At 35.5% G+C, this 16,542-nt stretch overlaps 1 pseudogene; it reads left to right on the plus strand.

Moving 5' to 3' along the window:
- Positions 1–518: 518 nt before the first annotated feature.
- Positions 519–15,400, plus strand: LOC112027882 (receptor-like serine/threonine-protein kinase ALE2; annotated as a pseudogene).
- The last annotated feature ends 1,142 nt before the right edge of the window (positions 15,401–16,542 follow it).

Genomic DNA, 16,542 nt, shown 5'->3' on the forward strand with positions numbered 1-16,542 from the left:
AGTTTTGACTATTAATATATATATATATAGATAATGATCTATTTGGAAATAATGCTTTGCTTGTTGCCCTTGATAATAATAGTATATATTCTATTAGAAACTTAGTTTTCTTTAATAAAATTCCATTTAATTAATTACTAAATTGCTAAAAGTTTGGATTAGCTTTTGTTGAAATTTTATTTACGTAATTGCTAAAAGTCATAAAAGTATAATTAAACTAAGAAAATTGAAGTTTAGAAAAGCAATCCTTGTACTAATAAGTTTCTTTTCTTTTTCTTTTTTTAAAGGAAAATTGCAAAACTTTATTAAGAAAGAAATGTCATATCAATTTAACTTGTCTCCATGATTTTTAGAGTGGACTTTAACATGACGCGTGTTTTATAAAATATATAAGTATTTTCATAAAATCATCATTAAAAAAAAAAAAACACATTTTTCAATCAATTTTTTTTTTTTAAAAAGAAGTAACGGCAAGACCACGCGACAAGCCACGCGCGAAGCAGACAGCCATCATCATCAATTGACAACAAAAAGCAGTGATGTATACGCTGAAGCAAAGCAACACACTGTTACAAGCATTAAATTCTCTCTCTCTCTCTCTCTCTCTCTCTCTCTACCGCTCTGCTATCCAACTCTTCCAACTTCTTCTTCTTCAAGATCTCTCTCTCTCTCTCTGTGTATTTTGTTTGGCGCTTCACTCTCTCTCTCTCTAGGTCTGTATACATACATACAAAGTGTTAAGTCTAGGTGGGGTTGTGTTTGTATATGGCTTTACGCTAAAGATCTTCAACCGCATTTCATGGATCTACATCCACTACAACCCCACCCACCCACATTGTCTTCTTCTCTCTCCTAGGGTTTCTCATTCTTTCTCTTCTCTCTCCTCTGTTAAAAAAAAAAAAGCTTTAGCTTTTAGAGCAAAAAAGCGATGTACTCTTTCATGGCCGCACAGCTTCGCCGCCGGCGAGTTCTTCACCGGAAACCTAGCATCTCTTCGAGACTCTCCGGCGAGGCTACTGAGCTCGGTTACTGACCATGGTTTTTGTGGAGTTTGGTTCCGCCAGAGAAAATGACGGCTCTGATTCTGATTCTGCTTCCTCTACTCAACTTCGTTTTCTGTTGCTCAGGTTTTTTTACCATTATTGTTTTTTTTTTTTTTTAAGTTTGCTTTTTTTTTTTTAAAATCTTTTTGGGCTTTTTTCGGTGTATTGTCACTGTTTGGTTGCTGAGAAAAGAAAGAGAAAAGTTGTGGATACTACTTTTGTTGTGTTGTTTGGTTTTTTTCAATTATTAATAGTGACTAGTGAGTGAGCTCAAGTAAGTCAAAATTGTCTTTATTTGGGTCTGCTTAGTGGACTACTTTCTTTGTTTTTTTTTTTTTTTTTTTTTTTTTGTACATTTTCTTTTCTGCGTTGATCTGCTTTGCCCAATTATGAATAGGGTATGGTAAAAAAGTAGTATCTTTTAACGATTTTGTGAGATGCTTTTGTCGATTTTGATAGAAAAACTTGCACTTGGTAAAGCTGTTAAAAGAAACATGTGGCCCTTAAAAGTATACAAGGGTTACATCATATGGTGTTGTCTCTTTTGGGTAGAATTTTTTGAAAGGGTCATATTTGGGGCTGTTGACGTTGAACAAATTGAGAAGGAGCTGGAATGGTAGCTCTGTTTGGCTTACATGAGAACAATTTCCTTCTTGTAGTGTTTACTTTTTAGCTCAAAAGATACCCATATGCTCTGGAAGTGGAAATTTTCATTTCAAATGCAAGGCGTTTGTTACATGTGTCATTGTGGTCTTTGAAGTTTTCAATCCTTATCCAGGTTGATTCTAGCATTTAGGAAGTAGTTGCCTCATAATGTGCTTCCTGTTTTAAGTCTTTAAGTCCAAGGTTGTTACTTATCCCTATTTTCCGGTTGACACGTTGACGTGATCCTTGTTTTTAGCATGTGAATTTGGAAGAATTTGTATAAATAAAGAAGGAAGCTCAATAAAAAAAGACATCATTTACTTGATTGATCTTTAACACCTTGGTGTTTGGAGGCCGGATTCCCTCAAAGAAATCCATCAGTAAATATATGTTTCCTTCTAAAGATGCCCTCATTAAACCATTCCAAAATGAATAAAATTACTACCTTGTTAATATCAAGTAGTATCAGGGCTTGGGAATGGACCAGCAAGTGGAGCAAAAACTTAAATCCCTCGTCTCGGGTTAGCAACAAATCATGGAAAAAATCACTGAGCTATTCAAAATGCTAAGCATGTCTCCATCATATTGTCATACAGAGAAGAAGGAAAGCTTGCAAGCTTATGGGCCAACCATGAAAAGCACAGTGGCAATGGAGGGTCACAAAATGCTTACACTCATTGACATATGATTCTAAATTAATTTGAGTTGGATTTTTCCGTTCTAATGGCATGGAAGACACTACCCGTTGTTGTGTAGGGCTGATATTTTTTCCAAACTTCATGAAATGACCATGTAGCCTTGGCACTACCTGTGCAGCTGTCTTTAGAATGGTTTGTTGATGTATTTGCAGAGCACAAGGGTCTACCACCTCCTTAGGAACATGATCATAAAATTCCACTTATACCAGGAAAGATGTGAAGCTGTATCGATATATTTATTATCAAAATAGTAAGTAAAATGCTATCTTCATATGTAATCCATCCAACCAACATCCCGTACTTATCTTTGTTCATCTTGGTCAAGAAGCTACTTTGGAGGACTTGGAACAAATGCAACGATAAATCCTGTAGTAGACCCTTGAGGACAAGGATTGACTTCAAAGCAGAAGGAATGTTGTGTGTCATTCTTGTCTTTGAAGTTGCCAGTCCTTGTTTGGCTTGGTTCTAGTTTTTAAGAAGTAGTTGCCTCGTACGAAGTCTCTTGTTTAAGTCTTTGAGTCCAAGTTTGTTACTTATCCGTATTTTCTTGTTGACGCATTGAAGTGGTCCTTGTTTTAAGCATGTGTATGTTGCAAGCATGTGTATAAATAAAGAAGGAAATTCAATATAAAAGGCATGATTTCCTTGATTGATCTTTTAACACCTTGGAGTTTGGAGGTTGGGTTCTCTCAAATATATCCATCAATATATATATATATATATCTTTCCTTCTAAAAATGCTCTCATTAACCCATTCTAAAATAGATAAGGATGTTACTGTGTACGTATCAAGTGGTATCAATGCTTGGGCATGGACCATTGAGTGGAGCAGTCGGAGTAAAAAGTTACCTCTCATCTCTAGTTAGCCGAAAATTGGGGAAAGAATCATTGAGCTGTTCAACAAGCTCAACAGGTCTCCATCATATTGTCATATGGAGAAGAAAGAGTTTGCAAAGCTTATGCAAGGGCTAACAATGAAAGGAATGGTGGCAATGGATGGTCACAAAATTACTAACACTCATCCATCATATGCTTCTAAATTTGTTGAGTTGGATTTTCCTTTTTTAATGGCGAGGAAGTCCCTACCTATTGAATGTGTAGTGCTGAAATTTTTTTCCAACTCCATGAAGTGCCCATGGAAGACCATGTGCCCTTGGCATTGCTCTATCTTGACAAAGACACACTCCTTCCAATTGCTACTAAAGTTTCAACAAACCGGAGCACACAGCAGCCCTTGGAACAATTTTGATGACATATTTGGAAAGCCTAAGGGTCTAGCACATCCTCAAGCACATGGTCACAAATTTCCATATCAGGAAATGGTCTTGTGTATGTGAAGCCGTATTGATATCTTCATTAAAAAAAAATTAAAAATTAAAAAAAAAAACACTTAGCCTGAACGTTTAGCAACTACAAATCTTCATATGTAGTCCATCCAACCAAAAACCCATACTTATCTTCAGTCATCTTGGTCAAGAAGCTACTTGGAAGGAATTGAAGCGAATGAAACGTAGTGAGCATACGCTTGAGGACAAGGGCCAACTTTAAGGGGGGAGGAATGTTACATGTGTTATTGTTGTCTTTTGAAGTTGTCTATCCTTATCCAGGTTGTCTATCCTAGTTTCTAGGAAGTAGTTGCTAACCTCAAGGGATTGGCCTAGTTGTTCCTTAGGCCTCTTGAGATCCATGAGATCCTGAGTCCAAAACCTGTAGCCAACACCTTGGGCCACCCATATGGTTTTCTCCCTATAATTATACACCTGAGACAATGGTTAAGTGCTTGAAAAGGACACCCTCGTTGAAGTGGTCCTTGTTTTTAGCATGTGAACATTGCAAACATTTGTATACATTAAGGAAGGAAACCCAATAAAAAGGGCATGATTTCCTTGATTGATCTTTAACTCCTTGGTGTTTAAAGGACGGATTCCCGCAATATATATATATATATATTCATCAATTCACATTTTTTTTCCCTTCTAAAGCTTCTCTCATTAAACCATTCCAAAATAAATAAAGATATACCTTGTACGTATTGATTTAAGTGAACTGACTTAGTTGCTGATATGAAAAAAGCATATTTAGGTGTAATTTGTAAATGTAGATTTTTACTTTAACTGAACCAATAAATGATCTTTGATAGGAGAAACATGTTAAACATTAATATCCACTATCACATTAGAGCATGAGACTTTCCATAATTATTGTTATCTAATATGTGTAGAATAATTTTCACTTAACATGTGATACTGTTCTGAAACAAACTTTTTATTTAAATAATAAACCTATGTCATGTATCGAAGTTTAAAACTAAATTGGATCTCAGCCTAGATTGATACATGTAGTGTGATATTTGTAGGTACAGGCTTATAAATGGATCAAAATATTTAGGTGAGGCATTTGGAATACAATGTTTTGTTCTGAGTAAGAATTATTAGTTATCTATTCACTAGACCTTTGCCTGGAAATGAGTCATCCAGAACATATTTTGACCGACCACTTGAATAATCTGCAAACTATGCTTAGATACATTTATGATGTGATAATATTCCTTTTATGAAATGAAGAGAAATTTAAAATAATTTATTTTCTAGCAAATGTCAATAAAAGTTTTGTTGTTTATAGATGCTTGACAAGATAAATTTATGATGTGGTGTGATATACAATTTATATGAATTGACTTTCAAGTATGAAAAGCAATAAATTATGGTTCTTGAATAGAAGATTAACACATTTGTTTTATATTTCAGGCCATCCTTTGTTGCACATATTTTTGTCTCCTTCTCTTCTACCAACCCGGCCTTTCCCTATGAAAGAAATCTTAGTGGAACACGGTAAGGGTGTAAATTTTTATAAGTTAATGTAGATAATTTTTTTTTCCTTAATCCAAGCCAAGTAACTTGCATGTGAAGTGAATTCTAGATATGATTATGAACCCTTGATAAGCATATTGACAGTGTAGTGAAAGGCAAAAGGCAATCTTAAGGCACCAAGGTCTTGTATCCTTAGGCAAGGCATGAGGCACCAAAAAGTGCTTGTCTGTGTGAAACAAGACACCAAATTCTAAAATTCTTATTATACATATAGAATTAAAATCATTGTATCTAATTCATTGGAATATTATAATGAAGCTTGTATAAATAAAATGAATCAAAATTCAAAAGAGACAATAAATCTACCAAATGTGTGGTGCATGAAGAAATTAGGCCCTAGCTAAAGAGGATTTATGTTATTTATCCCAAAAAAAAACTAAAAGAAGATAAAACAGAAAACAAATACCTAAGTTTAAAAGATTATGTGATTGAATTTCTTATGGTCTATTTCTAAATTGATGGGGAAGGAAAGAGAGAGAGAGGGAGCACTTTGTTTGTGGTGATGCATTGAAGAAGATGTTTATGGTGATACAAGAAAGAGAGCTGAAATTTTATTTTTAAAGGAAAAAGAATGAAAAGAAAGGGAAAGAGGGCTGCCCAAGGGGTGAGACAATGAATGAAAAATTAGAGAGAGCTGAATTTAAAAAATAAAAAAAGAATAAGTGACTTTACAACATTCTTATCCCAAGAAAAAGGAGAGAAACTGTAAAAAATAAAAGATTATTTGATTTAAAAAAAAAAAAAAAAGAAGATACAGGAAAGTGAGAGAGCCTGCCGAAGAGGTGAGCCAGAGAAGGGGAGGAAATAAGAGAGCTGAAATTGGGGGGGGGGGACAGAGAGAGCTTAGAGTGGGAAAAATAATAATAATAATACTAAGAAAGAAAGAAGAGAAAGGGAGCTGCCCAAGAGTTGAGAAAGAGAGAGAAAAAAACGAGTGCTGCCTGAGAAGTGAGAGAAGTATAGAATAATGAGGGGGGGGGGGGGGGAAACCCCACATGCCTGACTTGCAGATGTGTTCCCCCCCCCCCCCCCAACTCTCTCACCTGTTTTGTCTTTAATATGTTTGTGGTGGCTAGCTCAACCCCCACTTTAATGAAATTAAAATAAAGACTGCTGCTTTTGCCAAATTGCAGAATATTTATATGTGTGTGTGTGTGTGTGTAGAATTGTTTTTAGGCGTCGCCTCATTCGCCTTAAACATTGCTTGAGGCACTCGCCCAGGCACTAAAGGGTGCATAGGTATATATGTGTGTGTGTATTTAGAATTTGTTTTAGGCATTGCCTCATGCGCCTTAAAGGGCACCTAGGTGCTTAGGCATTAGGTGAACATCTCACTAAAGGTGACTTGCATAGACTCTAAAGGTGAGCACCTCACTATAGCCTCCTAGCTTCGGAACTTTTGGAGGTGACCTTAGTGGCAGCTCATCTCACCCGAGCACATAGCTTACTTTGGACCACACTGACTTTAGCTATCAAATCAAGTTATATTGCCCAAGCCCAACATAATACACCAATTAGAAGACATTTCTTGCTCAGTTGCTTATCCTGATACAAAGAAACACTTTATAAGCATTTTTTTTTCATCTGCTTATCAGCTGTATGCCTTACATATCTCCTTTTGTTAACATCTTTTGAGAACATATAATTCAAATTTGTTTACCCTCTTTCTTTCCTTGAGTGCCTCACTAGATGTAAAATTTATGTGGCCACTTCATGCAATGCATCATTTAGTAATAGTTTAGATCCATTCCAGCTTTTATTGATAACTGTCCATGAATATCTTCATTTGTGCTCAACATATGATGTTCCTTTACTTCTTGCAGAAAGGTCGATTTCGATGGGTGTGTCATTTGCTGCATCAAAACCACCCAAAACATGGGTGGTTAAGCCCTCTTTGGGACCGTCCACTGCCCCTGCACCTTCTCCACTTTACCAAGGTATTACCGTGCTCATAATTTTAACAGCTTGACATTACGATGTTGTTAATAGTTTTCTCTATCTTTACTTATATATGTCAGGTTCTAGCAGTAATCCCTCACCAATACACGGTCATCATCGTCATCATCAGCATGTTAAACCTGATGCAATTGCTCCATCTCCTTCAAAAAACCATGGTAATATCCATCTGTCAAATTGAATTTGTCTACATGAGAGTCTGTGTTGCTCACACACACATTTTTATTATAAAAAAAAGATACTGAGAAATCTACAATGAAATAGGGCCATACCATTGTTTATAGTGCTTCACAACTTTACAAGTGAGAATGCATACCTAATATAAGAATCTAGAGATTTCAATTTTGGACATGATATGTTCAGTGGTAACTAGGAGAAGTAGATGATCTTTTATACTGATCAATAGTATTAACTTGTGGTATGTGTGACTCTTTTGTGTGCCCAAATGTCTGTAAAGAACCCTTATGCAAAAAGCATAAGTATCAAGATATCAAGAACACTTAAAATATGTATGACAGATATATTTGACAAGTAACCCGTGAATAACCTTGTTTTTAATTTCTTAGTATCTGCTGTCAAAATTTTTGCTTGTTGGTGAGGCAAATATCAATTTTTTTGCCTTGAAATTTGCTAGATTAAAAAGTTATAACCCTAAAAGTTTAAGCAGGCACTCATGCCCTTTCTATTTTGTTTCAGATGTTATAATAGGTTTTTTTTTTTTTTTTACCCCCCCCCCCCCCTCCCCTTTCTCTCTCCTTTTTTGTCTTTAATATATTTGTGGTGGCTAGCTTAACCCCCACTTTAATAAAATAAAGATTGCCTACTTTTGGTAAATTACGGAATATTTATATATGTGTGTGTGTGTGTGTGTAGAATTGTTTTTAGGTGTCGCCTCATGCGCCTTAAATATTGCTTGAGGCACTCATCTAGGCACTAAAGTGTGTGTAGGTATATATGTGTGTGTGTTTGGAATTTGTTTTAGGCATTGCCTCATGCACCTTAAAGGGTGACTAGGTGCCTAGGCATTAGGTGAACATCTCACTAAAGGTGCCTTGCCTAGACTTGGAAGGTGAGCACCTCACTAAAGCCTCCTAGCTTCAGAGCTTTTGGAGATGACCTTAGTGGCAGCTCAAATCAAGTTATATTGCTCAAGCCCAACATAATACACCAATTAGAAGACATTTCTTGCTCATTTGCTTATACTGATACACAGAAACACTTTATAAGCATTTTTTTTTCATCTGCTTATCAGCTGAATGCCTTACATATCTCCTTTTGTTAACATCTCTTGAGAACATATAATTCAAATTTGTTTACCCTCTTTCTTTCCTTGAGTGCCTCAATAGTGCATTCAATGTAGAATTTACTTGGCCACTTAATGCAATGCATCATTTAGTAATAGTTTAGATCCATTCCAGCTTTTATTGATAACTGTCCATGAATATCTTCAGTTGTGCTCAACATATGATGTTCCTTTACTTCTTGCAGAAAGGTCAATTTCGATGAGTGTGTCATTTGCTGCGTCAAAACCACCCAAAACATGGGTGGTTAAGCCCTCTTTGGGACCATCCACTGCCCCTGCACCTTCTCCACTTTACCAAGGTATTTCTGTGCTCATAATATTAACAGCTTGACATTACATTGTTGTTTATAGTTTTCTCTATCTTTACTTATATATGTCAGGTCCTAGTAGTAATCCCTCACCAATATGCCGTCATCATCAGACATCTTCTGGATGTAGCCACTTTATCTATTTTTCCAGTAATGAGCGAGCTAGAGATTGAGATCGCAGAAGGCACCTATTTGGAGCAAAGCCAAGTTAAAATTATGGGTGTTATTGCCGATACTCAAAATTAGGAAAGTACAGTTGTGGATATTAACTTGGTTCTACTGGGAGAGAAGTTTGATAATACTACTGCAGTACTAACATCTGACAGATTTTGGCATAAGAAAGTGCCTCTAAATACAACTCTTTTCAGTAACTATGAAGTGCTATACATTAGTTATCCAGGTACCTACCTCGATTACCTTTAAATTTCTAGCAAAAGGGGAAAAGAACAAAAAGGAGTCCTGCAAGTATCCTTCTTTTTTATTTTATTATCATGTTTTGGTCACTGAAAGAGTTTTCATCAGGGATTCCTTCTTCACCACCTTATGGGAGTTACATTGGCAATGGACCAACAGGAAGTGTTGGAGGCCTCCCAATCACAGCAAATTTTATCAACAAGAACCAGCGGATGAACCTCAAAACCATTGCCATAATATCTTTGTCTGCATTTGTGCTCCTATTAGTTTTCATTGGAGCAGTCTCTATCTTTTTGAAGTGGAAGAAGTTTGACCATCAAATGCCGTTGGTCCAGCATTTACACCCTCTGCAAACAAAAGATCTGGTAAGTTTATGAATTATCATGTAGATGCTTTTACTCAAATGCAATGTCATCAAATGTTTTTGAACTTTTTAAGGTGAACAATGCTCCATCATGACTGTATATGTGTTAGTCCGTAGCTTGAAAAGTTTGGTTCCTTTGCAACCACCATTTATTTTATATGCCTGCCTAGTGCCTAATTATTATATATAAATAAAATTTCATGAATGTTCTACCATAATTTGTCATTTTTGGTTGCGCAAAATCTAGTCATGCCTGGTGAATTATTACTCAAAAGTATGGATGTTGGTCTTGTGGCTTGTGGTCATGATTTATTTCCACATTTGCATTATATTTCCTAGATATTCCATTTGTTTTGAGTTATCCTTCTGCTAAAAAATTTGATAATAATGTTCTTATTTTTTTTGTTAATAATGTCTGAAGTATAGAGGAAAACTCCTTCAAATGCTAATAATTTACTAGACCAGTAATATGAACTTTGATGTGGTGAGGAGAACTTGGGTCTAGTGTAGTAGAAGGATTTAAAAAGAAATTCCAATAAGAATAAGGCAAAGAAAAAGGATAATAGGAATGAGTTTGGATCTGAATAGCTTTTTCTAAGTAAAGAAATCATTGCAAAAAATAATATAAAAAAACGAAGCAGAGGGCAGCAACCCAAGTACATGAGATGTAGGAGCAAAGAACAAAAAAAGGAAGGGTAAGAAAAGTCTTCAAAAGCATGCTGTAGAAGAGATAGGAGATGTCAAAGTCCATTCATATAAGGTCTTCAAATGCAAAGCATAATCTCAAGGGAGTTCATGAACTTCGGCACTTTGGCCCCTCAAAGTAACATGCATTCCTTTTTCTCAAAAGACACCACATTAGACATGGAGGAACCACTTTCCAAATCCTCCCATTACTTGTCTTGCCAAAGAGCCTCATACAACATGATAAACCCCCCATCACATAATAAAACATTACCTAGGAGACACCAAAGAAGCGTCATATCATATAAACAACTCCCAAGTCATCACAAAATGTGGGTAGAGATCAAACCTGAAATTTCTTGAAGGCTATACAAAAAGGATGCCCACGATTTAAAAAATTCTATGTGTAAAAGCCTTCAGCAACTCTAGAATTCTAATCTTTCATCTTATATATAACAATTAAATCTCTTCTTCTTCACTCTCTTCTAGATTGGAGTGCTGCTTTTAACTCTTTTCCCTGTTCTAATTTATTAGATATGTTAAGCTTTGTAATTTGAGTGTTTGATGTACTGCTACTCAAATACACCTCCAGTGTTCTTGGGTTTTCTTTTCTTTTTTTAATCAATAAAGTTTTGTTACTTATCAAAAATAAATAAATAAATCTTAACCTACCAACTTCATTAAAAGTCACATGCTAGTCAAATGACCTTTTGAAATACTTGAGACATAATAATAAATGAAACATGAAATATAGAAATAAAAGACAATGGACTGATGGCCCTTTTTTTGGGAGGGCTTAAATTTTCCTACATCAGTTCTCCTTGGGTTGGTGAAAATTCGTCCTTAGTTGGGCTTCAATTCTCCACAATTTATCGGAGTCCCAAATAATATTTTCTATCTTTTCATTCTTTGTCTTCTTAAATGCATCAAGAGATAGTACTTACCAAAAAAAAAAAGCATCAAGAAAGAGCTACTTAGCCTTAATATGCCAATAAGAATTTCTGCATAACAAGGTTTGGGACATTTCTTCAATTTGTAACATGAACAAGTCACATAAAACAAAGTCTTATCACCTGACTCCATACAACTTTGTTTTAAAATTGGCTTAACCCCATCCACGTATCTCTTGGAGCTTGTCGAATTTTGTCTCGCAGCTCTTGCTCCATAAATTCTTCCTAAACACAATCAAATCTTGTATCTTTATCTTCATAAAAAGGAAGATTATCATGATTCAGCATTATGCCAATAAAAAAATTATTAAACATCACATCATTCCTAGTAAAAGTATCCATCTTCACTAAAATTTTTCAATTTTGAATTCCATCGAACAGTACTTGGTTTTTCAAATCATGTGTATGCAAATCTTCTGTGTCCAAAAGAACACTCTTAGGACTTGCATCGAACTCTTGATGTGCATTACTTTAATAAAGTAATTTCTTTAATTTGTATTAAGTACTCACCCCTAAACCATCATAAAGAGAATCTCAGTTTGTGGCGCAAACTCTTTCAAAATTTTCATCCTTCAATTCAACTACACACACCAACTGATCTTCCAACCTACCTCATGCTGCATGCTCTACCTGGTATCATGAAAGGAGTTTTCATCTTCTATATCACCATTCTCATCCTCATGGCCACTTTCCAATATGTCCAAGGGGTTGAAGTTTCCTTCCAAAATCTTCATGTGAGTCTCCTGGTTCCCGTTGCTGAAAAGAACAACTAGCAATAAATCTTCAATAATATGCCTCATCTCATTATTTTTTTTTCTACTAGCCTTAATTTCCTCTACCATGGCCAGCCATAGCTCAAAGTTACTACCTTTGACTCAGATATGAATTTTTTGGCTTAGATCTAGGATACTTTGCTCTAGTACAACTTGATGTGGTGAGGATTTATGTCTAGCGTAGAAAAAGAAATTCCAGCAATAAGATTAAAAAAAGAGAATAAATATAGAGAGAATAAGATTGAAGTTGGAACAATTAGATATCAATTTCTAGGCTCGAAGCTCAAGAAATATTCAAATATGAAATTTCATAAAATGGATAAGAAAAGGTTACCCGCAACAATTCAAAAAAAAAAAAAAAAAAAGCTATTTATAATTAGTGACTCACCAAGAACCTTGTAGCTCAACTAGCACCATCTGGTGTTTCCAACGGAGATGTTTAGTGTTCAAATCCCTCCATCCCCCCAGTTATCGATTTATCAGGAAAAAAAAAAACATTTGGTGACTCTAGAAATCTTACATACAATTAATAAAATCCTATTGATCCAACTTCATTGAAAGTCACATGATCTATTAAAATAAAGACGAATGGGCCTTTTTTTTTTTTTTTTTTTTTTTTTTTTTTTCTTTGGGCTTAAAATTTCCTACATGAGACTTTCACCACTTATGGATCCCATGAAAAGCACACATACCATGTTGAAAATATTCATATCTTTGCAAACTGCCCAATAATTGACAAAAAGGGAAGAAATAATCTCTTTCTTCTGGCCCAAAAAAAATGGAAATTGTGCTATCAAAAAGGCAATTTTGTGAATGGGGGAAGCTAGTCCCTTTTGTTTTATTTTATTTTACCTTTTTAAATAATTTGTGCATTATAAGAAAATGCTCTTTCAAACCTTAGTAATGTATCACCACCACCCAGTTGGGGGAGTTGGTACCTCCCCAAGGGGTGTGGGTTCAAGCTGACGGGGTCACAGCATCTATATTATGTAAGTGTTTCTAACCCTTTTATAAATTAAAAAAAAAAAGTTCTGGACATTCACCACTGATGGATGATGAATATCCTGTATGGTCTAAGTTGTGCTGTGTCAAATGCTAGCAAGAGAACCATGTTACAAAATTTAGTGAAATAAATAAATATTTTATATCAATCACAATACCTTTAATAACTTTGTCATTAAGTCTTGCAGAGCTATCATTTAAAACTGATACCGCATCTTCTTAATTCACGCTGGCCAGTCTTTTAAAGCTGGGTTATTAACTTTTGATGTATCAACACACTGGCCAATCATGGAAGATTCCTCTTGCATGAACAATTGAATGATAAGCTGATCAATTTGAGTGTTACCTAATGAGTTGCATCAACACACTTTATTCTTAGTCAAAATAATTAGTCCTTTGCTTTTAATGCAGGCATAGGGTCTGTATTATCAAGTAGTATTGCAAGCTCAACATCAGTATCCCTCTTGTCCACCATGACCACCTGTGTTCTCTGCTAAAACATTTGCACTTGCTGAGCTTGAGAAGGCAACAGATAAGTTCAGTTCAAAGAGGATTATGGGTGAAGGAGGATTTGGACGTGTTTACTGTGGGATTATGGAAGATGAAACTGAAGTTGCAGTTAAATTTATATTAAGGGATAATCAAAACGGGGACCGTGAATTTATTGCAGAAGTTGAGATGCTAATTCGATTGCATCACCATAATCTTGTGAAACTGATTGGTATATGCATTGAAGGGCAGACATGGTGCTTGGTGTATGAGCTTGTTCGCAATGGCAGTGTTGAGTCCCATTTACATGGTATATTTTCTGCATTACCTTTTATTTTATTTTGTTTGTAATTATTTAGTGGAATCTAAGTTGGAAAACTTCCACATTGGCCCTGTATTGGTGTTTTAGGTGTTGACAAGAACAAGGGCCCTCTAGACTGGGATGCACGGATGAAGATTGCCCTTGGAGCAGCAAGAGGATTGGCCTATCTTCATGAAGATTCTAATCCTTGTGTAATACACTGATTTCAAGGCTGGTAATGTTTTACTAGAAGATGACTTCACCCCCAAGGTTTCAGATTTTGGGTTGGCCAGGGAAGCAACTGAAGGAAGTCGTCAGATTTCTACTCGGGTCATGGGAACTTTTGGATAATCATACTATTTTAAAGTCATAGTCTTACAATTCTATAAATTCAAGTAGGTTCTTGATTGGACATGCTCTCTCTCTCTCTCTCCACATATTCTGTGACATACTTTGGATTAAGAAGTATTCATTTGTATATATACTACCATTTTTCCAGTCAGCAATTCCAAATATTGAAGTACTTTGAATATAATGGGTTTTGCAGTTATGTTGCCCCAAAATATGCAATGACAGGGTATCTACTTGTCAAGAGTGATGTCTATAGTTATGGGGTTGTGCTCCTTGAGCTTCTCACTGGAAGAAAACCTGTGGACATGTGCCAATCTCCTGGACAGGAGAATCTGGTAACTTGGGTACGGCCACTGCTGACCAGTAGAGAAGGTTTGGAGCAGTTGGTTGATCCTTCTTTGGCTGGAAGTTATGACGTCGATGACATGGCTAAGGTGGCAGCCATTGCTTCCATGTGTGTTCACCCAGAGGTGACTCACAGGCCTTTTATGGGTGAAGTTGTGCAAGCTTTGAAACTAATATACAATGACACAGATGAGACTTGTGGAGATTGCTGTAGTCGAAAGGAGTCCTCTGCTCAAGAATCTGTCTTTAAAGGAGACTTTACCCCTTTTGATAGCAGTTGGTGGAATGCAGGTGGGATCACCCCTCGGTTAACTTATGGGTATGCCTCTTCCTTCATCACAATTCATCACAATGGAGTACAGTTCTGGTCCAATTGAAGAGATGGAAAACAGACTGTTTTCTGCTTCAAATTTGTTTGGGGATGAGATTTCTTTACTGATTAGGCATGGGAACAGATCAGGTCCCTTTAGAACAATTTGAAGGAAGACGGCCTTGTATTGATTTACAGGAAGTAGGAGTGAGCATGGGGTCTCCTTCCAAGGCGTGCTTGGAATGATGGGTTTTGGGTATTTCGTTCAATTGTACAGTTCCAAAGAATCAGAGCTTTTATTGAGAGGATGATTGGTGTAGTTTAGGTGTCTGGGATTTCTGCGGTTACCGTGTTTGGAGAGAGAGAGAGATTGATTGACTTCTAATTTTGGAAATATTTCATTCGTTAACAAATACAAATTGGAGATACAAGTTGAACACTCCCTGTATCATATATGTTATAATATATTTTTGTGGTTCAATCTTCGATTGAATTTTTTGCTGTTTACCTCTGGAAATCTGAATTTTCCTAGTATGCTCTGTCTTGTAGCCTACACTTGTCAATAGTGAAATTGCAATTGAGTTAGGAATTTTACATCTTTAGGTCCCTATCAAGAATGTAGATATTGTTACATCTATTTCTTTGGTCAATGTTTGATAGATGCTTTAATTATCAACAATATTCATTGCTGGAAAATATAAAACTATAGTGAATGTGAATTTGAAAAAAGGTATTTTTCTATTCTTTTCTTCTTAAAGAACAGTTTACAGTTAGATAGTTGTATTCACATATAGTATGAAAGTTTAAAATTTAAAGTATAGTTTTCTTAGGTGTCGTATCTTAGATACCCTAATAATATCAACCATTTGCTTTTGAACTATCGTCTCCTTTAGAGAAGTTAAAAGTTCTTTGGGAATAGGATTGTGTTCTACTTGGTATTATGGTCTTTTTCTTTAGATTTATGGAAATCAAAGTTGCACCTTTGTTCCAAAAGCAAATTGCCCTAAGATCTTTTTAGATTTCTGACCTTAGCCTAGGAATCACCAAAATTAGAACTAAGATTGAAGATTGTAATAAAAAGATACCTTGTCTAGTCCAACTCCTATCCCTTCCAATAAATGGGAGGTAAAAATATCCTCTGAGTGTAAGATGTACTACTAAACTGTAGATGGACATATTGTTAGTGTATAACAGTAACGGATGATCACATAATAATATAATGCACCCTCACTTATACAATAACTCTCTACTTGGTGGATAATGATGCTTCACCAATTTGCAAAAGAGAATAAATTTAATGTTAAAATTAGTCATTTATTGAAGAGGTATGTTTCTTAGATAAGGTATATCTTTTAGAGAAAAAGAATGTCTTCCCAAGAGATACGAAGGAGTTCATAATTAGTATGTTAAATTACTCTCTCTCTCTCTCTCTCTCTCTCTCTCTCTCTCCGTGTTGTTGATTCCTGCCCTAACCAAATTGGCATCCATATCATTAGAACCATCATATATCACTAAGCTGTGCAATAAAAAGGTAAAAATGACACAATGACACAATAAAGACTCATGAGTTATGATTCTATAAATTATACTTGTATCCAAATCTTCCCTCTATCATCTCTAAAAATCATTTTATATTCAAATGCAAACACACAAAGTCATGATTCCGTTAGGCTTATCTTATGATGAAGCCAATGAGATGACCACTAGAATACCTTTACATAAGAGTAGTGATAATT

The sequence above is a fragment of the Quercus suber genome, unplaced genomic scaffold (genome assembly GCF_002906115.3).
Source record: "Quercus suber isolate HL8 unplaced genomic scaffold, Cork oak 2.0 scaffold_402, whole genome shotgun sequence".
NCBI classification, from domain to species: Eukaryota; Viridiplantae; Streptophyta; class Magnoliopsida; order Fagales; family Fagaceae; genus Quercus; species Quercus suber.